General features: G+C 43.6%; 8 pseudogenes; 1 reads left to right on the forward strand and 7 right to left on the reverse strand.

Moving 5' to 3' along the window:
- Nucleotides 1-12,431: 12,431 nt before the first annotated feature.
- Nucleotides 12,432-14,103, reverse strand: LOC137959656 (probable galacturonosyltransferase-like 7; annotated as a pseudogene).
- Nucleotides 14,104-14,520: 417 nt separating this feature from the next.
- Nucleotides 14,521-15,511, reverse strand: LOC137959657 (probable galacturonosyltransferase-like 7; annotated as a pseudogene).
- Nucleotides 15,512-15,777: 266 nt separating this feature from the next.
- Nucleotides 15,778-16,613, forward strand: LOC137959658 (probable galacturonosyltransferase-like 10; annotated as a pseudogene).
- A 15-nt stretch (nt 16,614-16,628) lies between these two features.
- On the reverse strand, nt 16,629-18,403 carry LOC137959659 (probable galacturonosyltransferase-like 7; annotated as a pseudogene).
- A 73-nt stretch (nt 18,404-18,476) lies between these two features.
- LOC137959660 (probable galacturonosyltransferase-like 6) lies at nt 18,477-20,757 on the reverse strand (annotated as a pseudogene).
- A 1,079-nt stretch (nt 20,758-21,836) lies between these two features.
- On the reverse strand, nt 21,837-23,727 carry LOC137959661 (probable galacturonosyltransferase-like 9; annotated as a pseudogene).
- A 163-nt stretch (nt 23,728-23,890) lies between these two features.
- On the reverse strand, nt 23,891-24,895 carry LOC137959663 (probable galacturonosyltransferase-like 7; annotated as a pseudogene).
- Nucleotides 24,896-24,912: 17 nt separating this feature from the next.
- LOC137959664 (probable galacturonosyltransferase-like 10) lies at nt 24,913-27,547 on the reverse strand (annotated as a pseudogene).
- Nucleotides 27,548-27,622: the final 75 nt, after the last annotated feature.

Raw genomic sequence — 27,622 nt, forward strand, 5'->3', positions numbered from 1 at the left:
CAAAAACAGTATGTTGGAAGGTGGCTAATCTAATCTGAATCATTAATTATAAAAATCAAGATTTGGGTGAAGGAAGAGAAGAAAATTGAGAGAAAAAAGGAGAAAGGAGAAGAAGAACTTTCTGAAGAGCCTGAAAGGCATCACTGGGAACTGTGCACGAATTCCCAGACTTCTTAAATAAGTGTTTTGAGTTAAAATTACAAAAATACCCCTATTCACTTAAAAACCTTAACCTCCTCATATCTCCCTAACTACACATCCTATGTACATAAAAATTTAACTACTGATATAATCTAACATGCAGAATAAGATTACATAAAGAAAATTAACCACAATACCCTTTGGGGTAAAATGACCAAAATACCCCTGGATGTATTTTCTAACATTGACATGGGCAAGAATGTTAGTTCTTTAAGTGTTTATAAAAGGACAGATAGAACAGGTAATTGTTTTTCTCAAAAAAAATGAGCAGGTAATTGGATGCAATTATTGACTCTACTTTAATGTGGTCTAGAGGGAAATTAAGTTGAAGCATGATTTTTCTTACTCTTGGGTTCTCATTTTTTTGTGTGGCTGTATGTGGTACAGGTATGGTTTTCCCTAGGCATGGAGAGTTTGAAGATCTTCAATACCTATTCATCAAAAACATCTTTACTAGATTATTTTGCATACTACAAAGACAGGCAGACAATTTGGCCAGAAGAGAAGTTGTGGTTGGTTAAGAGCTACGAGTCATCATTTTTTCTTCCCTCGTTTGTTCTTGTAAGTAACCAATGTGACCAGTTGTCGTGCTTGCAAGAAAACGAAAACCGTCCTTAGCAAAAAGAGAATTGCTTGGAAAAGAAGTCGGTAACTTGTAATGATCAAGCTATACCAATACAAACGTGCAGGATTGTCCATTAAACAGTAAAGACATGGCAGTCACAAAGAAAATGAGCTCGCTCTCTATTGATTCATCTAACGGGACTATTATGATCTTTTGTCTTGTCTCAACGAGACTTACCGTTGATGTAGTTACCATGAGATCAAAGCCTGTCGGAATTAAAGGGTTCAACGATTCAAACCACGAGATTATGACTATAGGGACTATTATCTATTGATCCAAAATCGTCCAGGCATGAAAAATAGATGTCCTTGACAACATGAGATGGTATTTCCCTTTATATTTGGTATGTAGATGGGTTTTGCACCTGGGTTAACCACTTTGCCGATTTCAAAAAAAATTTCAGGTCATGCTACTGTTCTTGGCATAAAAAAAATTGATTTGGGGTGAATACGCATAATCTCTACGGAGTCATTGGCTTGAATAACAGGCACCGATCCCAGAAAGCAACATCAGTGGTTGTTCCCGTCAAGATAGGCCCAGAGGCGGTAACAACCCCTTCTCAGGAATTAAAAAAAAAATGGGGAACGAGCTCACTGGACGTGTGTTACTGAACGTCCTGTCTTCTTTTCCAAATGGAAGCAAGTGGTGACATTGGCTACTTCCATGAATAAAAGGGTCGGAAAGTACAATGGATCCACGCTCTTAAAGAGCCCCAACTTATCTTCCTGCCTAGTTTGCCTACTTTCGTAGTATATGAAAAAGTTTAGTACCAACATCAACAGCGATTCCTGGATTGTTGGGTCTCTCTCTCAATGTTGTTCTTCTCCTTTCTTCTTCAATGGGCTCACTTGCCCCTTCCACCGTTTTTCTAAATTTACTGGCTTTGCCACAGGTGAGTAGGCTTCCTAAACTAGGCATTTTTATGTTGAAGTACTAGATGAATAATGGTAAATGTAGTATGATCTCTCTCTTAATTCAAAGAAAAAGCAAAACAATCATGTTTTTGAACTTTAATATTTTTAATATAGGGAAATCCTTAATTGTGGTGGGATTTTAAATGCAATACCTATTCAGTATCTATTTTGTTAGTGTCTTACACATTTAGATTCAAAAAATGTGGAAGAACAATAAGATGAACTGAAATTTTAAAAGAATAACAGGACTCATTCCACTTTTTGTTTCTATTGCTTAACACTATTTTTAGGGGGTTATGCAATATGACCCTTTTCACCTAGATTTTTGGTACCTATCCAAACCCACATTTGGTAGCAGCTCCACCTCTTGAACAAACAATTATCATGAATAACAATGTGGGAACCGAGATTGTGTTGCCAAGGCCCATACTATCCTGCTATTTCCAATTATTACAGTTACTATTGTACGGGTGTGTGTTACTCCTTGTTAATATGTCTATTAATGAAACAATTTATGCTTCGTTATGTTTGATCTATGTTATAAATGAGTTGTGTAATTTTTAAATGTTTAGGATTTGAGTCACCAAGCGAGTGGGAAGACCACTATAGATTTTTTGGGTTAGATGGTTTGGATCGCAGCATAGGGTAATTTTAGAAAGCTTCTTTTGACTCTTTTTTTTTTTCTTTTCTCCACAAACTAAAAAAAGGAAGGCTAATCCATACTAGATGTTTCTACTTCATTTTGACCAGCGTGTGCAAACTGAAAGTTTGTCTTAGGTATGTTATACTCCTAGCAACAGATATGCAGATTCTCCTTACAACCCTTACACACCTGCTGTTGTTGTTGCAATAGGTAGCCCATCTATAGGACCTCAACAGTATTATGCTGGCCTTGCTTATCAGTTCAATATATCTTCTCCTGGTTATTTTTTTGTTCTTGTTCAACCTTCTGTTGATGTTCTCCCAAATGTTTCTGTAGATACTACAGTTTCAAGTGCTTGTACTAGGGCTCCACCAAATTCTTCTGTAATGGTAGCATGCCCACCTACCTCTGGTTCTCATCAACGTGCTCATACCACTTCCAATCCAACTATTGCCTCATTTAAAATATCAGAAGTGGCTCAAGTTGTCTGCTTCAAGTAAACAGCCTGCTTCATAAGCAGATGCTTCCCCTAGTTGAACATCTACAACAACTTGGTCAAGAACACACTCCTTTCTCTCCCTCTTTTTATTCTTCTTCTGAAACAAAGTTTGATAAGTTTTCTTATGCTTTCTCATAAAAGCGATGATGCTTAATTTGCTTAATTTTTGTTTTCCAAAATATGTAGAACTCTCGATCTTCAATCTAAACTTAAAAGGCTTTTCAAATGATGTGAACTTTTTTTTATTCTTTCTCCTCCTCTTCTTCATCTACTTTCTGCAAATTCTTTTGGGTAGAGGAGAGAGAGATGTGTTCGTCTTATTTCTAACTAAAATACAGTGGCAGTGAAGCGTTCTTAACTTTTATTTAATTCATTTTGACAAGTACCATGCAGAGGGTCGTGTATGGATTTCTTTTACTTGATGAATGATCTATAGCTTGCTTAATATTTAGTTTTTTTCTGAGCGAAAACTGCTTTATCTAAGCAACCATTTATACTTCTCTGAGGTCTTGCATTTATTGTACATGGAGGTTTTGGAAGGGGAATATCTGGGTACAGTTTCTATCTAAAAGCTGTCACCAATCAGATATATAGAAGTTGGCACTTTTAAATATTCTGAATTGATTTGAAATCCATTCTGTCACAACTGGTCGTTTCATGAATACTGAGTACTGTTATATAAAATAAAACCCACTATACCACTCTACATGGGTTCCAACTCAAGATATTCTGGTCTCATTTTTTGCTGGATAAAATTTCCAGGCTGACTAGTCAACCATTGTTGATGAAGCAGTGAACTACATCAAAACTCTTCAACATTCCCTTCAGAAACTGCAAAAACAAAGGCTCGAGATGGATGATTCAAGGGGAAACTATGGACTTCGAGCCAGCAATGGTGATGCCACAAACAGTCCCTTATGGGAAAAAAAACCTGTTAGGATTTTGGGTCGGAGACCGGAGGTATTATAGTGGTGGCATGTGATATTAGAGAACAAAGGCAAATAAGCCAATGACAAATAGTAGAGACAATCTGGAGGTATGATTTTTATTTTCTGAATAGATGTTTGTGTTTCTCCAAGAGCTGGAAAATGTATCTTCATGTAGACCAGTCGCCTGTGGGGAATCATGTGTTGCTTCTATAGCCAATTATGGATGGGGCCAGAGTAATTTAAATTTTTTAATCAAGTTATACATATTTAGTGACTGATTTAAAAGGGTAGAGTTGAAAATTGTACAACTTCCACAATTAATGCCTGTGCATTTGAGTAATCATGTATGGATGACCTTTACCCATATCTATTTTATACAAAAGCAATATGTTGGAATGTGGTTAATCTGATCTAAATCATTAACTGTAAAAATCAAGATTTGGGTGAAGGAAGAGGAAATAAGGAGAAAGGAGAAGAAGAACTTTCTGAAGAGCCTGAAAGGCATCATTGGGAACTGTGCACGAATTCCCAAACTTCTTAAATAAGTGTTTTGAGTTAAAATTACAAAAATACCCCTTTGCACTTAAAAAACCTTAACCTCCTCTTATCTCCTTAACTACACATCCTATGTACATGAAAATTTAACTACTGATATAATTTAACATGCAGGATAAGATTACATAAAGAAAATTAACCATTAAAGTGGTAAAATGTCCACAATACCCCTTGGGGTAAAATGACCAAAATACCACTGGATGTATTTTCAAACATTGACATGGGTAAACATGTTCGTTCAGTAAGTGTTTATAATGGATAGATAGAACAGAGAATTTTTTTCTCAAAAAAATTTAGCTGGTAATTGGATCAAATTATCGATTCTGCTTTAACGTGGTCTAGTGGAAAATTAAGTTGAAGCATGATTTTTCTAACTCTTGGTTCTCATTTTTTTGTGTGGTTGTATCTGGTGCAGGTATGATTTTCCCTAGGCATGGAGAGTTTGAAGATCTTCAATAATTATTCATCAAAGACATCTTTACTAGATGATTTTGTATACCACAAAGACAGGCAAACAATTTGGCCAAAAGAGAAGTTGTGGCTGGTTAAGAGCTATGAGTCATCATTTTTTCTTCCCTCGTATAATGGATCCTCTCTCTTAAAGAGCGCCAACTTATCTTCCTGCCTAGTTTGCCTGTTTTCGTGGTATATGAAAAGGTCTAGTACCAACATCAATAGGGATTCTCGGATCGTTGGGTCTCTCTCACAAGGTTGTTCTTCTCCTTTCTTCTCAATGGGCTCACTTGCCCCTTCCACCATTTTTGTAAATTTATTGGCTTCGCCACAGGTGAGTAGGCTTCCAAAACTTGGTATTTTTATGTATAATTACTAGATGAATTATGGTAAATGTAGTGTGATCGTGATAAGACACAATGAGTGTGTCAAGTCGGGTTAAGATCCCAAGTTAAGCTGAGTCAAGAGATTAAGTCCATCCGGCCAAGGTACCGAGTTAGGATGAGTCAAGCAATCGAGTCAAGTGGAGGCAAGCCGAGTCAAGTACCGAGTCAGGAGTCCAAGGGAAGCCGAGTCAATAGCTGAGTCAATTTCAGACCAATGTAGCCGATTCAATAGCTGAGTCAATAGCCGAGTCAATTTCAGACCAATAAAGCTGAGTCAATAGCCGAGACTTCGTCCTTGAAATGCAATATCAGACCAGAATGTGCTAGCAAGATTTCAAATACTAGAACTTGCTGTATGGAATTGGGAGAGCAGATATGACTTTCGTGTGATACAACAGATAAATAACAGTACAGCCAGGCCAATAGTACTTGCTGGATCCTTGATTCAGGCCGATCAGTACAGCCAGATAACTCACGAGATCAACTAGGAATGAATCTGATGGCTAGGCTGGATGAGAGAGGCATACGACTTCTAGAGAGCAACCTTCCAGAATATACGACTTCCAGATAGATACCAGAGAGCAACCTTCCAAGATAATCTCAACTTGCCAATTATCAGGAGGCAATCTTACCAAAAGAGAAGCAACAACGATCCTTGATTGAGGGAAATAAAAAATAATCTACCAGACAGATACCGATCTACCTAGTTGGATCAAGCAGAACAAGTCCACTAAACAGAGCAAGTTACGGGCCAAGATTGCAAAATGAACCAACCAGAATCATGATATGCAAGCAGAATGCCAGCAACGAGTCGATTATCAGCCACGTCCAGAAATCAATCGACAACGTCCAGAGAGCAACTTGCTGTATTGTGCTGTAATCAATCAACCAATCAACTGATTATTGGCTGAATGATAAGAATGCAATGTTTGTATTCTCTGATCCTACCAAAGCAGCTACAGCTCTAAGACAATTGGATCATGGATCAGTCTATCATGGTGCTACTGCCATTCTGTCTGAAGGCAAAGGAAGCTGCTAGGGCAATTGCAGCTTCAAGCAATCGATGGGATGTTCTTAAGTCTGATTCGGTTCCGATGGCCAATAGTAAAATAGGTGATGTTAGAGACCATGGATCAAGGCATTGGAGAGATTGATTAAAGGCAGAAAACATCAACGTTGTTTCTGCTTTCAGCTTTCTTCGATATCTATAAACATATTATCTTTTCCTCTAATCACCTGTTCCTCTCAGACAGATCCTTCAACTCGAATCAAGATCTTAGCTATGAGATGTTCTGGGCTGTAGGAATGATAGATTCCAGAACTTAAAAACTTGAATCTTATGAGAGAGGAGAAGAGAGGAATTTGAAACCTGTGACGAAGCTTCTTTCCTGCATCGATACACCTGCAAAGGTTTTTCAACAGTGACACCTTATGACGGTCCAAAGTATTCATCAACTAGTATAGGAATAACTGATCCAAGGTCTGAAGGTATAGCAGGAACCAAGGATGAAGAAGTCGACTTAAAAAAGGGAACATTCTCAAAAAATATCACATCCACAGATACAAATATTTTCCTGGTGGATGGAAAAAACATTTATACCTTTTATGTGTTCGAGAATACCCTAAAAATATACACTTAACAACTCGAGGGGACAATTTATCCCTGGAAGGTCCCAATACACGTGCAAAGCAAACACAACCATACAAACGAGGAGAAACAAGAAATAGAGGGACTGATGGTAAAAGAACTTGAATAGGAATTTTACCTTCAAGAACAAATGAAACATCCTATATTAAAAAAAAAAAAAAGGTAGTAAGTATAGCATCACTCCAATAGGATTTAGGCACATTCATATGGATCATCATCATCTTAGCAACTTCAAGCAAATGACGTTTCTTATGCTCAGCCACTCTATTTTGCCAAGGAGTAAAGACACATGATGTTTGATGAAGTATCCCTTGGCTTTGACAAAAAAATGAAATTTGTTATTCATGTACTCAAAGCCAATATTAGGTATGCAAAATATAGAGTGAGGCAACAAACTGATTCTTTGTTTCATTATAAAAAAAATTTGAATACATCAAACGCCACAGATTTTTCCTTCAAGAGGTAAATCCAAGTGCACCTACTAAAATAGCCAATAAATGAAATAAAGTACCTATGCCCAAACTGACTAGTCACAGAACGAGGACCCTAGCTGTTGGAGTATACAATCTAAAAAAGATGACTAGAGTTGTGTGGTGAGACTAAAAACAAACTTCTATGATGTTTGCCTAGTTGACATGACTCGCATGAAAAGAAAGACTGGAAGGAAATTCTAGGTAGAATTGAATTAGTTTGGCTGTTGAAGGATGACATGATCGCAAGTGCCACTGTCGAGGAGAAGCTGCTGAGTATAATGCCTAGATATTATTTGGTAGGTGGCTCTCTAAATAATATAGTCCATCTCTCTCACAAGAGGAACCAATCGCCTTCCTCATTACGAGATCCTGAAAGACATAATGAGTAGGATAAAACTTGAGAGAACAATTCATAGTTTGCTAGTTGACTGACGGATAACAAATCCGGAGGAAACTTAGGGACAAGTAGTGTTGACTGATGGGACAAGAAGGATGCTGGAGTGATAGTACCTACTCCTTGAACAGGAGAAGTAGACCCATCGGCTAGATTGACATACTTTATAAACAAGGACTCCTTCAAATCAGAAAACAATTACGACATACCTGACATATGTCTGGTGGCCCCTGAATCAAGAACCCAGGAAGGTGACAAGCATACACGAAAAGCTGACATACCTGAGCTGGCACTCGTAGAAGTAGAAATAGAAATGGAAGCATGAGCTACAAATGTAGAATACGAGGCAACAAAGATTTTGTTGTTGTTGATGTATTAACTATTGCATCTCATCAGCATTTTCAACTCTTCTCAAAAAAAAACTATTGCATCTCATCAGGAGCTCTCGATGTAATAGAGGCAATAGTGTTTGAAGTACCACTTTCGCTATCATGGATAGTGGAGTTAGCCTATGTTGGTTTCCCAAACTTAATCCCACATCTGTCAAAGTAGTAATTACTTGTCCACAGTGAACACATTTTCTTTCTGACTTACCATCACCATAGCCTCTACCTCGACCAGATTCCTCTCTACCTCTACTTCTACCAATACCTCTGTGACCTTTAGATAAATATGTGGAGGCTGATATAGTGTCTAAAGTATTAAGAGCCATAGTTTCCATTATTTTGCCATCTTTACCCGCTTTGGGTACAACTATCTTCTCAACCCTCATAATTCGATTGAAAGTATTAAAGAGAATAGGAATCTCATAAGAGGCCAATATTTGGGTTTTTATCCCATCAAATTCAGCACCTAACCTATCAAGAAATTTTGCCACCAGCAGCTGATTTGTTGCTTTTTCAATTTTCTTTCATCCAGTAAATGGATGATACACATTGATCTCCTGTCGTATACCCATAAAAACACTGTAATATTTTGTGACAGTTTTATTTCCTCTTTTCAGCCCAAAGAAATCAGTGTATAGCTCATAAACTTGAGAAAGATTATTCTCTTGAGCATACAAAGACTTTAAGGACAGCCACATAGCCTTTGTTGTCTCATTGTTCATCAATTGATTCCTTGACGCGGAATCACTGTTATTGACAATCCAGGTCATAACCTGGTTGTCTTCTAACGTATGTAGGGACCAGACGATCATCTCTAATAAATTTGGTCTTCTTTCTAGCCTTTTAGATATATCATGACAGATATAGCCCAATTAAGATATTTAAATCCTGTCAGTTTCTCATATATAATTACAATTGTGTCATTTCTATTATATCTTGTATTTTCTTTGGATGGAGTGTATACTTCTCCTAAATCAGCCATATTGTATATAAATAATCACAAAATAACTAAATAACACTTTCAGAAAATTTTCAAATATATCACCAGTGTGGGCCCCACCTCGCAGAATTATTGTTAGGGCAAAAGCTAGGTTGTGAGCAGTTTGGTACTTCAAATTACTACAAAAAAACTCCAAATTCCAAGAGAATAATATAGAATACCCCTCACTTAGGCTGACATCAACCTAGTATTGGATGATGTAGGCATAGTACCAGGGATGGGTGACACAAATCCCAAAAATCTTCAAGAGAAACCAACTTAGGGTAATTAAATCATAATATCACTCAGTGATCAACAGAAACCAATAACCCTAGGGCTATGACAGGAAAAAAGAGGAAAAACTTGAATTTTTACCAACCAATTGCCGAAAAGCTTGATGAATCCTTCTGCTAGGAGATCGTCCTCTTCAAAATTGATGTGAAACTATAAAAAGATGTTCCCATATGTGATCTATTATTCTGATACCATGTAAAAACTAAGGTTTGAGGGTTTAGGGTTTGATGAATCCTTCTGTTAGGAGATCGTCCTCTTCAAAATTGATGCGAAACTATAAAAAAATGTTCCCATATGTGATCTATTATTCTGATACCATGTAAAAACTAGGGTTTGAGGGTTTGGAAGAAGAGATGAGAGATTTGAGAGAAGCTCCAAAGAGAGCTCAAAAGGGTTTGAAGAAATTACAAAAATACCCTTATATACACATGAATGCTTCTCCTTATATTTCCCTATCTATGTATCTTATGTACATGAACATTAAATCATAGACATAATTCAATACATAGAACAAGATTACATATAGAAATAAGTCCATCGAAGTAGTGAAATGATCAAATACCCCTGAGCATATTTTATAATAGGAACTATACCTATTGATCCCAAATCAGCCAGGCATGAAAAATAAATCTCCTTGACAACGTGAGTTGCTCTTTCCTTTTATATTGGTATACACATGGTGTTAGGAATTAGATGCCCTAATTCCAAACTAACTAGGGCAATAATAATAATCGCGGAAGAAGGAAAAACAAGCAACGAAAAATAACAAGATTTATACAGGTTCGCCTCAAGGTGAGACTACGTCCTATCTTCCGCCGTTGCAGTAATCCACTATAGATATGAAATAGTTTACAAGAGAGATCGCACACTCTTACAGGTGTTTTTCTCTAACCTTCTCTCGGACCGCAACTCAAGATGCTCCTCGGATGATGATAAAACCCTAATAGCGGTGCCCCCCCCAATTATAAAGAGAAAATTAGGGCAACCACTTTACAAGAGTGAAATTCCCAAATTGCCCTTAATGAAACAATAGTCAATATATCATGGATTTGGTGGGGGTTCCTCGCCCCCCTTCTAACCCCTACGGTAACTTTACCGCGAAGGTCGATCCGTATATCAACTTAGCGTAGGGCGTTGATTAGGCTCCACAACTTAACACATGGGTTCTGCACATGGGTTAAGAACTTTGCCATTTTTAGAAAAATTGTTTGGTCCGTGTAGAGACACTGGTTCAAATAATAAACATTGATCCCAGGTAGCAATATCCACAGTTTGTTCCCATCAAGACAAGGCCAGAGGCGGTAATACCCCCTTCTCATGAATTAATGACGAACGAGGTCATTAGACATGGATTCCTAAACGCCATGTCTTCTTTTCCAAATGGAAACAGGTGGTGTTATCTTCTTGCCTAGTCTTTCTTTCTCCATAGCACATGAAAAAGTCTAGTACCAACATCACTTCAGAAAAATTGTTTGGTCCATGTAAAGACGCTGGTTCAAATAACAGACAATGATCCCAAGAAGCAACACCCACAATTTTTTCCCATCAAGACATGCCCAAAGGTGGTAATGACCCCCTTGTCATGAATTAAAGGCAAGTGAGCTCATTAGAGATTGATTCTTGAACATCCTATCTTCTTTTCCTCTGTGTGCAATGGGTTCGATATCCTCGACAAAAACCAGTAAAAATGGGGGTGGAGATTCCAATTCGTAGATTCTCTTTTCCTTCTGTACTCGCATCCAACCCTCAATCACTTTACCGAAGCTGCCCTGTCTCCATCTCCCTAGGTCCATTACCATAACCCCGGTATTGAAGTAGCAAGGGCTTCTTTTGTTGAAGACCATGGACATGGAATGGTTGGACCAAATCACGTCGTTGAAGTTCTAGGAGAAATTGGCATTGTAGTACTCAGGTGCGGTGATGACGCGGGGACTCGACACATTTGGTTGCCCACAACCGAAGAATGTCGTCCATGACGATCAAATCCGAATCGAGGTAGATGATGCGGGTCACACATGAAGGAAGAATGTCGGTCAGGTAAGTTCGGGCCTAATTTAGTGGATTCTCGAGCGCGTTTCTGACGGATGTTGAGATGAGAGACTGGACGAGACTGACATCGAAGTGGTATAGATTGAAACTCAGAGAGGGGAAGGTGGATCAGAGGAGTGCCGAAAGAGGGCTCTCCTCCGGCTTGGGATTGGTAGAAAGAAAGTGGAAGTAAATGTTCTTCGAATAGGAAGTGTGCTTCAAAATCGAATGAATAGCAGCGATGGATCCTTGGAGGTAAGGCACATCGAGGGTCATTGAAATATGAACAGTTGTGGGATCGCAGAGGAAGAAGATCAACGGGGAAGAAATCGAAGAGGAAAAATGAGGGATAAGAAGACGAAATCCCCCCATTTTCGCTGAATCGCCGCCTGACGAATGCCGTTTCTTTGTTCCCCAGGATTCCTAAGAGAACGAAAGACGAAGAGATGAACTCAAAGAGCCCGGGCTTTCGTTAAGTTAACGAGCCAACTAGAGAGCTTTCGAACCAAACCATGGTTCTGTCGAACTCAACTCGTTAACTTAACGGGACTCGGCGAGTCGGGAGGCAGGAGCGGGAGCAGGTGCGGGAGGTCTTGACTCTTTGTCTTTCCTCCTCTCGGGAATTAGGGGAACACAGAAACGGCGTTCGTCAGGTGGCGATTCAGCAAAAATAGGGGGATTTCGTCTTTTTATCCCTCATTCTTCCTCTTCGATTCCTTACTCTCAGCCTCACTCTCCGATTTCTTACGCTCAGTCTCAGTCTACGATTTTTTCCTCTTCGTCACCGCACCTAAGTACTGCAATGCCAATTTCTCCAAGTACTTCAACAACGTGTTCTGGTCCGACCGACCCTTCCATGTCAAGGGTCTTAAACAACAGAAGCCCTTGCTACTTCAATAGCAAAGTTATGGTAACGGACCTGGGGAGATGGAGACAGGGCAGCCTCGGTAAAGTGATCAAGGATGGGATGCGAGTACAGAAGGAAAAGAGAATCTATGAATTGGGTTCTCTACCCCCATTTTTACTAGTTTTTGCCGGGGATATTGAACCCATGGTGCATACACAAATTGTACGGAGCCCACAAGGTATCCAACGGGCACGGTGTCTTGGCGTTGGGCCGGGCCCACAGCTTTTGTTTCCCACTCTAGTGGAGAAGGCTCACCGGTCCTGGGTGAAGATTCCGGTAGCTCCCCACCACAATGTCTCCCCCCAAGCCGTGTTGATTCCATCTATGCGCGATGGGTTTGATATCTCAAGCTAAAACCAGTAAAAATGGCAGTAGAGAATCCAATTCATAGAGTATCTTTTCCTTTTGTACTCACATCCAATCCTCGATCACTTTACCGAAGCTGCCCTGTCTCCATCAACCTAGGTCCATTACTATAACTTTGGTATTGAAGTAGCAAGGGCATCTATTTTTGAAGACCCTGGCCATGGAAGGGTCGAAGTAGAACACGTCGTTGAAGTACTTGGAGAAATTGGCATTGCAGTACTGGGTGCGGTGATGACGTGGAAACTCGACACATTGGTAGCCCACAACCTTAGAATGTCGTCCACGATGATCAATTCCGAATAGAGGTAGATGACGCGGGTCACTCGGGAAGGAAGAATGTCGGCTAGGTAAGTTCGAGCGTAATTCAGTGGATTCTAGAGCGCGTTCCTGAAGGATGTTGAGATGAGAGACTGGACAAGACTGGCATCGAAATGGTATTGATATAAACTCAGAGAGGGGAAGGTGGATCAGAGGAGTGCCGAAAGAGGGCTCTCCTCGGGCTTGGGATGGGTAGAAAGAAAGTGGAAGTACATGTTCTTCGGACAGGAAGCGTACTTGAAAATCGAATGAACAGCAGCGATGGATCCTCGGAGGTAAGGCACGTCGAGGGTCATTGAAATATGAACAGCCGTGCGATCACAGAGAAAGAAGATCAACGGGCAAGAAATCGAACAGGAAAAAATCGGAGACTTAGACTAAGAGTAAGGAATCGAAGAGGAAGAATGAGGGATAAGAAGAAGAAATCCCCCCATTTTCGCTGAAACCCCGCCTGACAAATGCCGTTTCTTTGTTCCCCCTGATTCCCGAGAGAACGAAAGACGAAGAGATGAACTCGAAGAGCCCGGGGCCTCGTTAAGTTAATGAGTCAACTAGCGAGCTTTTGAACTGAACCATGGTTCTGTCGAGCTCGGCTCGTTAACTTATCGGGACTCGGCGACTCGGAAGGCGGGAGCTGGAGCGGGTGCAGGAGGTCGACTCTTCGTCTTCCCTTCTCTTGGGAATCAGGGGGAACACAGAAACGACGTTCGTTAGGCGGCGATTCATCGAAAATGTTGGGATTTCGTCTTCTTATCCCTCATTCTTCCTCTTCGATTCCTTACTCTCAGTCTCAGTCTCCGATTTCTTACTCTCAGTTTCAGTCTCCAATTTTTTCATCTTAGATTTCTTCCTCGCTGATCTTCTTCCTCTACAATCCCACGACTGTTTATATTTCAGTGACCCTCGACATGCCTTACCTCCGAGGATCCATCGCTGCTATTTATTTGAGTTTGAAGCACACTTCCTGTCCGAAGAACATTTACTTCTTCTTTCTACCAATCCCAAGCCGGAGGAGAGCCCTCTTTCAGCACTCCTCCGGTCCACCTTCCCCTCTCTAAGTTTCAATCTATACCATTTCGATTGCCAATCTCGTCCAGTCTCTCATCTCGACATCCGTTAGGAACGCACTCGAGAATCCACTGAATTATGCCTGAACTTATGTGGCCGACATTCTTCCTTCCTGTGTGACCCACGTCATCTACCTCGATTCAGATTTGATCGTTGTGGACGACATTCTTAGGCTGTGGGCTACCAATGTGCCGAGTCCCCGCGTCATCGCCGCACCTGTACTGCAATGCCAATTTCTCCAAGTACTTCAACGACGTGTTCTAGTCCGACCCTTCCATGTCCAGGGTCTTAAACAATAGAAGCCCTTGCTACATCAATACCGAAGTTATGGTAATGGACCTGGGGAGATGGAGACAGGGCAACTTTTGGTAAAGTGATCAAGGATTGGATGCGAGTACAAAAGGAAAAGAGAATCTACGAATTGGGTTCTCTACCCTCATTTTTACTAGTTTTTTCATGGGATATCAAACCCATGGTGCGTACACAGATCGTACGGAGCCCACAAGCTATCCAACGGGCACGGTGTCTAGGCGTTGAGCCGGGCCCACGGCTTTCGTTTCCCACTCTAGTGGAGAAGGCTCACCAGTCCCTGGTGAAGATTTCTGCAACTCCCCACCACAATGTCTCCTCCCAAGCCGTGTTGATTCCATCTGTGCTCGATGGGTTTGATATCCCAAGCAAAAACCAGTAAAAATGGCTGTAGAGAATCCAATTCATAGAGTATCTTTTCCTTTTGTACTCATATCCAATCCTCAATCACTTTACCGAAGCTGCCCTGTCTCCATCAACCTTGGTCCATTGCCATAATATTGGTATTGAAGTAGCAAGGGCATCTATTGTTGAAGACCCTGGCCATGGAAGGGTCGAAGTAGAACACATCGTTGAAGTACTTGGAGAAATTGGCATTGTAGTACTTAGGTGCGGTGATGATGCGAAAATTGGGCACATTGGTAGCCCACAACCTTAGAATGTCGTCCACGACGATCAATTCCGAATAGAGGTAGATGACACGGGTCACAGGAACGAAGAATGTCGGCCAGGTAAGTTCGGGCGTAATTCAGTGGATTCTCGAGCGCGTTCCTGAAGGATGTTGAGATGAGAGACTGGACGAGACTGGCATCGAAATGGTATAGATTGAAACTCAGTGAGGGGAAGGTGGATCGGAGGAGTGCCGAAAGTGGGCTCTCCTCCGGCTTGGGATGGGAAGAAAGAAAGTGGAAGAAAATGTTCTTCGGACGGGAAGTGTGCTTCAAAATCGAATGAATAACAGTGATGGATCCTTGGAGGTAAGGCATGTTGAGGGTCATTGAACTATGAACATTCGTGGGATCGCTGAGGAAGAAGATCAGCGGGGAAGAAATCGAAGAGGAAAAAATCAGAGACTGAGACTGAGAGTAAGGAATCGAAGAGGAAGAATGAGGAATAAGAAGATGGAATCCCCCCATTTTCGCTGAATCGCCGCCTGACGAACGCCGTTTCTTTGTTCCCCATGATTCCCGAGAGAACGAAAGATGAAGAGATGAACTCGAAGAGCCCGGACCCTTGTTAAGTTAATGAGCCAACTAGAGAGCTTTCAAACCGAACCCTGGTTCTATCGAGCTTGGCTCGTTAACTTAACGGGACTCGGCGAGTCGGGTGGGGAGAGCGGGAGCAGGTGCGGGAGGTCGACTCCTCGTCTTTCCTTCTCTCGGGAATCAAGGGGAACACAAAAATGGCGTTCGTTAGGCGGCGATTCAGCGAAATGGGGGGATTTCGTCTTCTTATCGCTCATTCTTCCTCTTCGATTCCTTACCCTCAGTTTCAATGTCCAATTTCTTACGCTAAGTCTCAGTCTCCGATTTTTTCCCCTTCGATTTCTTCCTCGCTGATCTTCTTCCTCTGCGATCCCATGACTGTTCATATTTCAGTGACTCTCGATGTGCCTTACCTCCGAGGATCCATCACTGCTATTCATTCGATTTTGAAGCACACTTCCTGTCCGAAGAACATTTACTTCCACTTTCTTTCTAGCAATACCAAGCCGGAGAAGAGCCCTCTTTCAGCACTCCTCCGATCCACCTTCCCCTCTCTGAGTTTCATTCTGTACCATTTCGATTCCAGTCTCGTCTAGTCTCTCATCTCGACATCCGTCAGGAACGCGCTCGAGAGTCCATTGAATTATGCATGAACTTACCTAGCCGACATTCTTCCTTCCTATGTGACCCGCGTCATCTACCTCGATTCGGGTTTGATCATCGTGGACGACATTCTTAGGCTGTGGGCCACCAATGTGCCGAGTCCCCGCATCATCGCCGCACCTGAGTACTGTCATGCCAATTTCTCGAAGTACTTCAACGACGTGTTCTAGTTCGATCCTTGTCCAGGGTCTTAAACAACAAAAGCCCTTGCTACTTCAATACTGAAGTTATGGTAATGGACCTAGGGAGATGGAGACAAAGCAACTTTGGTAAAGTGATCAAGGATTGGATGCGAGTACTGAAGGAAAAGAGAATCTACGAATTGGGTTCTCTACCCCTAGCTTTACTTGTTTTTGCCGGGGATATCGAACCCATGGTGTGTACACAGATCGTACGGAGCCCATAAGCTATCCAACGGGCACGGTGTCTTGGCGTTGAGTCGGGCCCACGGCTTCTGTTTCCCACTCTAGTGGAGAAGGCTCACCGGTCCCGGGTGAAGATTCCGACAGCTCCCCACCACAATGTCTCCTCCCAAGCCGTGTTGATTCCATCTGTGTGCGATGGGTTTGATATCCCAAGCAAAAACCAGTAAAAATGGCAGAAGAGAATCCAATTCATAGAGTATCTTTTCCTTTTGTACTCACATCCAATCCTCGATCACTTTACCGAAGCTGCCCTGTCTCCATCAACCCAAGTCCATTACCATAACTTTAGAATTGAAGTAGCAAGGGCATCTATTGTTATAGACCCTTGCCATGGAAGGGTCGAAGTAGAACACGTCGTTGAAGTACTTGGAGAAATTGGCATTGCAGTATTGGATGCGATGATGACGCGGAAACTCGGTACATTGGTAGCTCACAACCTTAGAATGTCCTTCACGAGGATCAAATCCGAATCGAGGTAGATGACGGGGGTCACACAGGAAGGAAGAATGTCGGCCAGGTAAGTTCGGGCGTAATTCAGTGGATTCTCGAGCGTGTTCCTGACGGATGTTGAGATGAGAGACTGGACGAGACTGGCATCGAAATGGTATAGATTGAAACTCAGAGAAGGGAAGGTGGATCGGAGGAGTGCTGAAAGAGGGCTCTCTTCCGGCTTGGGATGGGTGGAAAGAAAATGGTAGTAAATGTTCTTCAGACCAGAAGCGTGCTTCAAAATCGAATGAATAGCGGCGATGGATCCTCGGAGGTAAAGCACATCAATGGTCATTGAAATATGAACAGGGGTGAGATGGTAGAGGAAGATGATCAACGGGGAAGAAATCGAAGAGGAAAAAATCAGAGACTGAGAGTAAGAAATCAGAGACTGAGACTAAGAGTAAGGAATCGAAGAGGAAGAATGAGGGATAAGAAGACGAAATCCCCCCATTTTCGCTGAATCGCCGCTTGACGAACGCCGTTTCTTTGTTCCCCTAGATTCCTGAAAGAACGAAAGACGAAGAGTGAACTCGAAGAGCCCGGGCCCTCGTTAAGTTAACGAGCAAACTAGCGAGCTTTTGAATCGAACCATGGTTCTGTCAAGCTTGGCTTGTTAACTTAGCGGGACTCGGCAAGTTGGGCGGCGGGAGCGGGAGCAGGTGCGGGAGGTCGACTCTTCGTCTTTCCTTCTCTCGGGAATCAGGGGGAACACAGAAACGGCGTTCGTCAGGCGGCGATTCAATGAAAATGGGGGGATTTCATCTTCTTATCCCTCATTCTTCCTCTTTGATTCCTTACTCTTAGTCTCAGTCTCTGTTTCTTACTCTCAGTCTCAGTCTCTGATTTTTTCCTCTTCGATTTCTTCCCCGTTGATCATCTTCCTCTACGATCCCACGCCTGTTCATATTTCAATGACCATCGACGTGCCCTACCTCCTTCGGCACTCCTCCGATCCACCTTCCCCTCTCTGAATTTCAATCTATACCATTTCGATTGCCAGTCTCGTCTAGTCTCTCATCTCGACATCCGTTAGGAACGCGCTCGAGAATCCATTGAATTATGCCTGAACTTACCTGGCTGACATTCTTCCTTCTCCACTTGATTCGGATTTGGTCGTCGTGGAAGACATTCTTAGGTTGTGGGCTACCAATGTGCCGAGTCCCCGCGTCATCATCGCACCTGAGTACTGCAATGCCAATTTCTCCAAGTACTTCAACGACGTGGTTTGGTCCGACCCTTCCATGTCCAAGGTCTTAAACAACAGAAGCCCTTTTTTTTATGAAGATGTATTTTATTTAAAGAAAGGAAAAAGAAAATTACAAAAGCAGAGGGAGCAAATCCCTTACAACGAGAGATTGCAGGAAAGCTCTCTCCTTGGCAAGTACATCTGCTGCCGAATTTGCAGATCTCGGAATGTGAGACCAAATACAAGAAAAAGAAGATACAATATCCAAAATCTCTTGGAATACGTCCCAGTGCCTCCATGGGGGAGAGGAATTGCGCTGGCACCAACCAATCACCACCTTGGAGTCCCCTTTAATGTGAATAGGCCCACTACATTTGTCTTTGAACACCCGCAGTCCATTAAGAAGGCCATGTAACTCAGCCGACGTTGAGTCAGAGATGCCTAAAGGACCAGCATAAGAAAAACATTGATTCCCAGATGAGTCTGAAATGACGCCCCCAAACAAAAGAAGCCCTTGCTACTTCAATACCGAAGATATGGTAATGAACCTGGGGAGATGGAGACAGGGCAGCTTCGGTAAAGTGATCAAGGTTTGGATGTGAGTACAGAAGGAAAAGAGAAACGACGAATTGGGTTCTCTACCCCCGTTTTTACTGGTTTTGTCGGGGATATCGAACCCATGTTGCGTACTTAGATCGTATGGAGCCCACAAGCTATCCAACGGGCATGGTGTCTTGGCGTTGAGCCGGGCCCACGGCTTCCATTTCCCACTCTAGTGGAGAAGGCTCACCGGTCCCGGGTGAAGATTCCGGCAGCTCCCCATCACAATGTCTCCTCCCAAGCCGTGTTGATTCCATCTGTGCGCGATGGGTTTGATATCCCAAGCAAAAACCAGTAAAAATGGTAGTAGAGAATCCAATTCATCGTGTATCTTTTCTTTTGGTACTCACATCCAATCCTCGATCACTTTATCGAAGCTGCCCTGTCACCATCAACCTAGGTCCAATGCCATAACTTTGGTATTGAAGTAGCAAGGGCATCTATTGTTGAAGACCCTGGCCATGGAAGGGTTGAAGTAGAACACGTCGTTGAAGTACATGGAGAAATTGGCATTGCAGTACTCAGGTGCGGTGATGATGCGGGGACTCGACACATTGGTTGCCCACAACCTAAGAATGTCGTCCACGATGATCAAATCTGAATCGAGGTAGATGACTCGGGTCACACAGGAAGGATGAATGTCGGCCAGGTAAGTTCGGGTGTAAATCAGTGGATTCTCGAGTGCGTTCCTGACGGATGTTGAGATGAGAGACTGGACGAGACTAGCATCGAAATGGTATAGATTGAAACTCAGAGAGGGGAAGGTGGATCGGAGGAGTGCCGAAAGAGGGCTCTCCTCCGACTTGGGATTGGTAGAAAGTAAGTGGAAGTAAATGTTCTTCGAACAGGAAGCGTGCTTCAAAATCGAATGAATAGCATCGATGGATCCTCGGAGGTAAGGCACGTCGAGGTCATTGAAATATGAACAACCGTGGGATCGCAGAGGAAAAAATCGGAGACTGAGATTGAGAGTAAGGAATCAAAGAGGAAGAATGAGGGATAAGAAGACGAAATCCCCCCATTTTCGCTGAATCGCCACCTGACGAACGCCATTTCTTTGTTCTCCCTGATTCTCGAGAGAACAAAAGACGAAGAGATGAACTCGAAGAGCCCGGGCCCACGTTAAGTTAATGAGCCAACTAGCGAGCTTTCGAACCGAACCATGGTTCAGTCGAGCTCGGCTCGTTAACTTAACGGGACTCGGTGAGTCGGGAGGCGGGAGCGGGAGCGGGAGCGGGAGCAGGTGCGGGAGATCGACTCTTCGTCTTTCCTTCTCTTAGGGGGAACACAGAAACGGCGTTCATCAGGCGGTGATTCAGCGAAAATGGGGGGATTTCGTCTTCTTATCCCTCATTCTTCCTCTTCTTTTCCTTACTCTCAGTCTTCGATTTCTTCCTCGCTGATTTTCTTCCTCTGCGATCCCACGGTTGTTTATATTTCAATGACCCTAGACGTACCTTACCTCCGAGGATCCATCGCTGCTATTCATTCGATTTTGAAGCACACTTCCTGTCCGAAGAACATTTACTTCCACTTTCTTTCTACCAATCCCAAGCCGGAGGAGAGCCCTCTTTCGACACTCCTCCGATCCACCTTCCCCTCTTTGAGTTTCAATCTATACCATTTCGATTGCCAGTCTCGTCTAGTCTCTCATCTCGACATCAATCAGGAATGCGCTCTAGAATCCACTGAATTATGCCTGAACTTACCTGGCCAACATTCTTACGCTCAGTCTCAGTCTCCGATTTTTTCCTCTTTGTCGCCACACTTGAGTACTGCAATGCCAATTTCTCCAAGTACTTCAACGACATGTTCTAGTCCGACCCTTCCATGTCCAGGGTCTTAAACAACAGAAGCCCTTGCTACTTCAATACCGAAGTTATGGTAATGGACCTAGGGAGATGGAGACATGGCAGCTTCGGTAAAGTGATCAATGATTGGATGCGAGTACAGATGGAAAAGAGAATCTACGAATTGGGTTCTCTATGTTACGGTCCCGGGTCATGGATCGAGTAACACGGCGTGGGATTTGAGAATCCAACACTTGTACTGAGTTGTTGGACTCGATAAGGAGGGTTAAAGCTCCCTTCTTTGATTGATCTTCCACACGTGATCAATTTCCCCTTTGATGTATCCACTCTAGTGCTAAAGCTATAGCTAGAATTGAATTAATTCACATGGAGAAAGGACCGGAAGAGATACCTTTTGTTGCTCACGGAAACCAGGGTTTCAACCCAGGTTTGGTTGCTGCTCGTGCTAGGATTGAAGGCCTAGCTTATGTGTAGCTCTTGGCTCACCTTGGTGGAAGTGGATGCTAGATTTCTGTGATGCTTCCAAGCTAGGAAGAGATGCACTAGACCTTCACGTGGAAGAACCAGAAAACCCTTCCTTTTTCTGCTCGTCAAGAGGGTTAGAACCCTTGCTGGCTGTTGACACTGAGAAGGAGGGAAGACCCTCTCTTTGGGCTCGGAAAAGGGGCAGGAAGCTCCTCTTCCAGCTATGGATGTTGGAGGATGAAGGTGGATGAAGATGGCTGGCAATGGAGGGTGAAGGATACGTTGGATTTTTGGAGTAAACCCTAAACTCGAGATCAAGAGGTGATCTCAGCCTGTTTACACTAGGTTATTCTAAAATCTCAAAGCTTGCCTCATTCATTCATTCTTTCCCTTTAAATAGATCACGTTATGGAGTTTTAGGGTTAGGGTTACAATAATTCCCATAATGCCCCTACATATTAAAGTAATTAGAAATAACTCCTACTTAAAACAATATAAGAAATAAATCCTACTCAAAGTAATATAAGAAATAAATCCTATTTAGTGAGTTGTTGTTGTCTCCTTCGTTGTGTGACTCGGTGTGCTATTGAGTCCACAACACTCTACCCCCACTTTTACTGGTTTTTGTCGGGGATATTGAACCCATGGTGCATACACATATAGTACGGAGTCCACAAGCTATCCAACGGGCACGGTGTCTTTGCATTGAGCCGGGCCCAAGGCTTCCGTTTCCCACTCTAGTGGAGAAGGCTCTCCAGTCCAAGGTAAAGATTCTGGCAGCTCCCCACCACAATGTCTCCTCCCAAGCTGTGTTGATTCCATCTGTGCGCGATGGGTTTGATATCCCAAACAAAAACCAGCAAAAATGGCAGTAGAGAATCCAATTCATAGAGTATCTTTTCCTTTTGTACTCACATTCAATCCTTGATCACTTTACCGAAGCTGCCCTGTCTAAATCAACCTAGGTCCATTACCATAACTTTGGTATTGAAGTAGCAAGGACTTCTGTTGTTGAAGAACTTGGACATGGAATGGTCGGACCAGATCACGTCGTTGATGTTTTTGGAGAAATTGGCATTGCAGTACTCAGGTGCGGTGATGACGCGGGGACTCGACACATTGGTTGCCCACAACCTAAGAATGTCGTCCACGATGATCAAATCCGAATCGAGGTAGATGACTCGGGTCACACAGGAAAGATGAATGTCGGCCAGGTAAGTTCGGGCGTAAATCAGTGGATTCTCGAGTGTGTTCCTGACGGATGTTGAGATGAGAGACTGGAAGAGACTGGCATCGAAATGGTATACATTGAAACTCAGAGAGGGGAAGGTGGATCGGAGGAGTGCCGAAAGAAGGCTCTCCTCCGGCTTGGGATTGGTAGAAAGTAAGTGGAAGTAAATGTTCTTCGGACAGGAAGCGTGCTTCAAAATCGAATGAATAGCAGCGATGGATCCTCGGACGTAAGGCACGTCGAGGGTCATTGAAATATGAACAGCCGTGGGATCTCAAAGGAAGAAGATTAGCGGGGAAGAAATCGAAGAGGAAAAAATCGGAGACTGAGACTGAGAGTAGGGAATCGAAGAGGAAGAATGAGGGATAAGAAGACGAAATCCCCCCATTTTCGCTGAATCGCCGCCTGACGAACACCGTTTCTTTGATCCCCATGATTCCCGAGAGAACGAAAGACGAAAAGATGAACTCGAAGAGCCCAGGCCTTCATTAAGTTAACGAGCCAACTAGCGAGCTTTCAAACCGAACCATGGTTTTGTCGATCTCGGCTCGTTAACTGAATGGGACTCAGCGAGTCGGGAGGTGGGAGCAGGTGCGGGAGGTCTAACTCTTCGTCTTTCCTTCTCTCGAGAATCAGGGGGAACACAGAAACGACGTTCATCAGGCGGCGATTCAGCGAAAAATGGGGGGATTTCTTCTTCTTATCCCTCATTCTTCCTCTTCGATTCCTTACTCTCAGTCTCAGTCTCCGATTTCTTACTCTTAGTCTCAGTCTCCGATCTTTTCCTCTTCGATTTCTTCCACGTTGTTCATATTTCAGTGACCCTCGACATGCCTCACCTTCGAGGATCCATCGCTGCTATTCATTCGATTTTGAAGCACACTTCCTGTCCGAAGAACATTTACTTCCACTTTCTTTCTACCAATCCCAAGTTGGAGGAGAGCCCACTTTCGGCACTCCTCCGATCCACCTTCCCCTCTCTGAGTTTCAATCTATAATATTTCGATTGCCAGTCTTGTCTAGTTTCTCATCTTGACATCCGTCAGGAACGTGCTCGAGAATCCACTGAATTATGCCTGAACTTACCTAGCCGACATTCTTCCTTCCTGTGTGATCCACGTCATTTACCTCGATTCTGATTTGATCGATGTGGATGACATTCTTAGGCTGTGGGCTACCAATGTGCCGAGTCCCCGCGTCATCGCCGCACCTGAGTACTGCAATGCTAATTTCTCCAAGTACTTCAATGACGTGTTCTGGTCCGACCCTTCCATGTCCAAGGTCTGAAACAACAGAAGCTCTTGCTACTTCAATACCGAAGTTATGGTAATGGACCTGGGGAGATGGAGACAGGGCAGCTTCGGAAAAGTGACCAAGGTTTGGATGCGAGTACAGAAGGAAAAGATAATCCACGAATTGGGTTCTCTACCCACATTTTTACTGTTTTTTGTCGGGGATATCGAATCCTTGGTGCGTACATAGTTGGTACGGAGCCCGAGAGCTTTCCAACGGGCATGGTGTCTTGGCGTTGAGCCGGGCCCACGACTTCCGTTTCCCACTCTAGTGGAGAAGGCTCACTAGTCCCGAGTGAAGATTTCAGTAGCACCCCACCACAATGTCTCCTCCCAAGCCATGTTGATTCCATCTGTGCGCGATGGGTTTGATATCCCAAGCAAAAACTAGTAAAAATGGCAATAGAGAATCCAATTCATAAAGTATCTTTTCCTTTTGTACTCACATCCAATCTTCGATCACTTTACTGAAGCTGCCTTGTCTCCATCAACCTAGGTCCATTACCATAACTTTGGTATTGAAGTAGCAAGGGCATCTATTGTTGAAGACCCTAGCCATGGAAGGGTCGAAGTTGAACACGTCGTTGAAGTACATGGAGAAATTGGCATTGCAGTACTTGGGTGCGGTGATGATGCGGAAACTCGGCACATTGGTAGCCCACAACCTTAGAATGTCGTCCACGACGATCAATTCCGAATAGAGGTAGATGACGCGGGTCACACAGGAAGGAAGAATGTCGGCCAGGTAAGTTAGGGCGTAATTCAGGGGATTCTCGAGCGCGTTCCTGACGGATGTTGAGATGAGAGACTGGACGAGACTGGCATCGAAATGGCATAGATTGAAACTCAGAGAGGGGAAGGTGGATCGGAGGAGTGCCGAGAGAGGGCTCTCCTTCGGCTTGGGATGGGTATAAAGAAAGTGGAAGTAAATGTTCTTCGAACAGGAAGCGTGCTTCAAAATCGAATGAATAGCAGCGATGGATCCTCGAAGTTAAGGCACATTGGGGGTCATTAAAATATGAACAGTTGTGGGATTGCAGAGGAAGAAGATCAGCGGGGAAGAAATCAAAGAGGAAAAAATCGAAAACTGAGACTGAGAGTAAGGAATCGAAGAGGAAGAATGAGGGATAAGACGACGAAATCCCCCCATTTTCGTTGAATCGCCGCCTAACGAATGCCGTTTCTTTGTTCCCCCTCGTTCTTCCTCACATGTCCCGGGTGAAGATTCCGGCAGCTCCCCACCGCATTGTCTCCTCCCAAGCCGTGTTGATTCCCTTTGTGCGCGATGGGTTCTATATCCTCAGCAAAAAACAGTAAAAATGGGAGTGGAGATTCCAATTCGTAGATTCTCTTTTTCTTCTGTACTCGCATCCAATCCTCGATCACTTTACCGAAGCTGCCCTGTCTCCATCTCCCTAGGTCCATTTCCATAACTCCGGTATTGAAGTAGCAAGGGCTTCTGTTGTTGAAGAACTTGGACATGGAATGGTCGGACCAGATCACGTCATTGATGTTCTTGGAGAAATTAGCATTGCAGTACTCAGGTGCAGTGATGACACGGGGACTCGACACATTGCTTGCCCACAACCTAAGAATGTCGTCCACGATGATCAAATCCGAATCGAGGTAGATGACTCAGGTCACACAAGAAGGATGAATGTCAGCCAGGTAAGTTCGGGCTTAAATCAGTGGATTCTCGAGCGCGTTCCTGACGGATGTTGAGATGAGAGACTGGAAGAGACTGGCATCGAAATGGTATATAATTAAACTCAGAGAGGGGAAGGTGGATCGGAGGAGTGCCGAAAGAGGGCTCTCCTCCGGCTTGGGATTGGTAGAAAGTAAGTGGAAGTAAATGTTCTTCGGACAGGAAGCGTGCTTCAAAATCGAATGAATAGCAGCGATGGATCTTCGGAGGTAAGGCACGTCGAGGGTCATTGAAATATGAACAGCCGTGGGATCTCAAAATAAGAAGATTAGCGGGTAAGAAATCGAAGAGGAAAAAATCGGAGACTGAGACTGAGAGTAGGGAATCGAAGAGGAAGAATGAGGGATCAGAAGACGAAATCCCCCCATTTTCGCTGAATCGCCGCCTGACGAACGCCGTTTCTTTGATCCCCATGATTCCCGAGAGAACAAAAGACGAAGAGATGAACTCGAAGAGCCCAGGCCTTCATTAAGTTAACGAGCCAACTAGCGAACTTTCAAACCGAACCATGGTTTTTTCGATCTTGGTTCGTTAACTGAATGGGACTCAGCGAGTCGGGAGGTGGGAGCAGGTGCAGGAGGTCTGACTCTTCGTCTTTCCTTATCTTGGGAATCAAGGGGAACACAGAAATGGCGTTTGTCTGGCGGCGATTCAGCGAAAATGAGGCGATTTCGTCTTCTTATCCCTCATTCTTCCTCTTCGATTCCTTACTCTCAGTCTCAGTCTCCGATTTTTTACTCTTAGTCTTAGTCTCCGATTTTTTCCTCTTCGATTTCTTCCACGTTGTTCATATTTCAGTGACCCTCGACATACCTCACCTTCGAGGATCCATCGCTGCTATTCATTCGATTTTGAAGCACACTTCCTGTCCGAAGAACATTTACTTCCACTTTCTTTCTACCAATCCCAAGCTGGAGGCGTGCCCACTTTCGACACTCCTCCGATCCACCTTCTCCTCTCTGAGTTTCAATCTATACTATTTCGATTGCCAGTCTCGTCCAGTTTCTCATCTCGACATCCGTCAAGAACGAGCTCGAGAATCCACTGAATTATGTCTGAACTTACCTGGCCGACATTCTTCCTTCCTGTGTGATCTACGTCATTTACCTCGATTCGGATTTGATCGTCGTGAACGACATTCTTAGGTTGTGGGCTACCAATGTGCCGAGTCTCCGCGTCATCGCCGCACCTAAGTATTGCAATGCTAATTTCTCCAAGTACTTCAATGACGTGTTCTGGTCCGACCCTTCCATGTCCAGGGTCTTAAACAACAGAAGCCCTTGCTACTTCAATACCGAAGTTATGGTAATGGACCTGGGGAGATGGAGACAGAGCAGCTTCGGAAAAGTGACCAAGGATTGGATGCGAGGACAGAAGGAAAAGATAATCTACGAATTGGGTTCTCTACCCACATTTTTACTGGTTTTTGTCGGGGATATCGAATCCTTGGTGCGTACATAGATGGTACGGAGCCCAAGAGCTTTCCAACGGGCATGGTGTCTTGGTGTTGAGTCCGGCCCACGGCTTCCGTTTCCCACTCTAGTGGAGAAGGCTCACTGGTCCCGAGTGAAGATTTCGGCAGCTCCCCACCACAATGTCTCCTCCCAAGTCATGTTGATTCCATCTGTGCGGGATGGGTTTGATATCCCAAGCAAAAACCAGTAAAAATGGCAGTAAAGAATTCAATTTATAGAGTATCTTTTCCTTTTGTACTCACATCCAATCCTCGATCACTTTACCGAAGCTGCCCTGTCTCCATCAACCTAGGTCCATTACCATAACTTTGGTATTGAAGTAGCAAGGGCATCTATTGTTGAAGACCCTTGCCATGGAAGGGTCGAAGTAGAACACATCGTTGAAGTACTTGGAGAAATTGGCATTGCAGTACTTGGGTGTGGTCATGACGCAGAAACTCGGCACATTGGTAGCCCACAACCTTAGAATGTCGTCCACGACGATCAATTCCAAATAAAGGTAGATGACGCGGGTCACACATGAAGGAAGAATGTCGTCCAGGTAAGTTAGGGCGTAATTCAGTGGATTCTTGAGCGCGTTCCTGACGGATGTTGAGATCAGAGACTGGCATCGAAATGGCATAGATTGAAACTCAGAGAGGGGAAGGTGGGTCGGAGGTGCCGAGAGAGGGCTCTCCTCCAGCTTGGGATGGGTAGA

The sequence above is a fragment of the Aristolochia californica genome, unplaced genomic scaffold (genome assembly GCF_029961685.1).
Source record: "Aristolochia californica isolate CCGP_79_NKW_82.1479 unplaced genomic scaffold, dmAriCali1.0.hap1 SCAF_3, whole genome shotgun sequence".
Lineage (NCBI taxonomy): Eukaryota > Viridiplantae > Streptophyta > Magnoliopsida > Piperales > Aristolochiaceae > Aristolochia > Aristolochia californica.